We start from the raw sequence: 2744 nt of genomic DNA, 5'->3' as shown, positions 1-2744 counted from the left end.
GAGATTGGGAAGAAAAAAGATGGGGACGAGAGGGATTGGATAAGCCCGTTTGTTATTATCTGTTATGCCTTATCATTATTTAATCGGTAAAACTCAGCAATAACTACGAGTACTACGTAATTGGTATAAAAATTGCGATATAACGAATCGATTTACGGTTAATTTTAAACCGAAGAAAACAATCAAATGCATTTTAAAATTTTCATAATAATTAAAATTAACAAAAAAAAATATTCATAATTTTTAAATTATTTTTAATTTATCAATTATACCCGTATTTTACAATTTTACCGAATACACGTGCGGTTAAATAAAAGCCAGAAAATTTCCAAAATAATTTTAAATTTTCGAAATATTTAAAAGTTAATAAAATAAAATTTTCAGGATTTTTGAAACATCTTGGAATTAAATATTGATTTTACAATTAAATGGAATCAGAAATCTCATTTAAAGATAATTCATAAATAAAATATTGATTTCTAAATTTTATAAACTCCTAAAAATAATAAATAAAATTGTAAAATAATAAAAATAATTTTAGAAACAATTTTAGCATTTTTAAGAATAAATATTCAATAAAGTCACTTTAAAATGAATTAAATGCATACATCTCGATAATTATTTATAAAAGTAATCTTCGCGTCCAACCAATCCAACATAATTAACAATACAGCAACACATCGCTAACAGAACCTTTGCATATTTTATTTATTTAATATTTCGATAATTACATTTACAGACCAGATCCGAAATTAGGTTACTTAGCCGCTAAGTAACTGAAAAGATGATACAATTTTAATACCAAATTTGGATAATTATCAAAATAGAGACTCTTATAAAATACTTTATACGAAAATGAGGTAATAATATCTCACCTTTCGGGAATACGGATTTTTTATCGATCTATAAAATGATTAGCGTATCGAAAATTTCACACCGGGACTCGTACAGGTCAAACCGTACCCCGGATCGAGAAAATCAAAACATGAAAAGTGTTCAGAATTATCAGATTAGGTTAGGAAGGAGTTTCGGAAGAGTTTCGGGTTGTAAAAACGCAAAAACGATTGAAGTGTGACGATTTCCGATTCTAAAAAGTAATTTTATAATTAAGTAAAAATAATCATTATTAATTCTATAAATCCTTATAAAATCATATGATAATCCAAAAATTACCAGAAAAATATCAAAATTATCTAGATTTAATTCTGGATAATTGTAAATTAAAATATCTCAATTTTTATCAAAAATAAACATCCAAATATTATTATCCATCATCAAATAATTCACCAAAATTCACATAAAAATCATACAATAATTATTTATTGATAAAATAATTACATAATATTTCCCAGACGTTACATCCTTCCCCCTTAAAGGGATTCTGTCCTCAAAATAATGCTAAGGAACAGACACTGATACATTTCGTGTATCTTACTTAAAATTTCTCAGTTCTCATCACCTTAATCACAACTCAATGGTCTTTTATCGTCATCAAATCTATCAGGTGCTCATGCAACCCCTATCTCAATCTTTACTTCATATATTTGGAGTTAAATTAATTTTCGTAGTCATACACATGAATGTCTTATAAACTCGTTATACCTGTGACAACAAGACCAACTCATTCACAAACGTTCTATCTATCTCACCGTTTCAAAGGACTAACTTAATTTACATTAACCTTCTTTTCTTTCTAGTTCTATAGTTTGTGTTCATGAAATTTCTATTTTCACTAACTGTTCTACTTTACGTTTCAGACCTCTTTCTCTTCGATTAGCCTAACCCATGATCGTTTTCAATCGTATTCGAGAATCTTTAATCGATTTCTTGCATTTTCTATTCGTCTGCACCCGATATCCGGAGCTCATGACGTCTGGTGCTTCGGAATGTTCTACATTTATGCAAAACTAAAAAGGAACATCTCGTTAATTGCATCTACTCACCATTTGGAAGCATACCTCTATTTCTTTTCAATCACTGTCAAGTAGCTTCACCAAGCAAAAATCCCTTACTATCTGAAAGAAAGTACATTAATTTGGAACAGAATGAATTAGGGCTTTATTCAAAATCCGGTCTCTTGGTACTAATACTCATTTTGTCGTTATATCAATTTAGATATCAATATGAACTTTGATGCTCACGACGTCCCATACTGAAGTCAACATCAATCATCTGTATTAATACCACTTTTGATATCTAACAACAAAGTAAGTATTGGCATAACCCAGAAGACGGATCAAAACCTATTCTTTAATTTCCACCCTTTTCAATTCTTTCAACCATTTCCCAATAATCTTAATGGTATTCACTCTTTTCTTTTTATTTAAAACATCTGTTCCTAAATGGACGTTTCCTGGTTGGTAGTTAACCAAGCAATCGTAGCTCATAATCCATTATGACCAGAGTTCACACCTTCAAAGCTTAGAACGCAGCTGTTACTGTTCAACCTTCCGCATGCATATCCTCCAACATTTCACTTGGTCTTCTTTAGTCCTTGAATTAGTGAGGATGTTATCAATAAATACAATTACACTATCTAAACACTCCTGGTACACTATGCTCGTTTAACCCTCGGAAATGACAGGTACATCATATCACTGGAACTCATGCTACCCATACCTTACTCCAAACACCGCTTTTAGGGTGACATCAAGTTTATAATTTTTGATGGTCAATGCGTAATTTTATACCTCCATTTCTCTTTTTCTTATGATCACTTTTGTGCACAGCGCAAAACAATCTTT

Source organism: Apium graveolens, chromosome 8 (assembly GCF_009905375.1).
Source record: "Apium graveolens cultivar Ventura chromosome 8, ASM990537v1, whole genome shotgun sequence".
NCBI classification, from domain to species: Eukaryota; Viridiplantae; Streptophyta; class Magnoliopsida; order Apiales; family Apiaceae; genus Apium; species Apium graveolens.
This window is presented reverse-complemented; position numbering follows the sequence as displayed.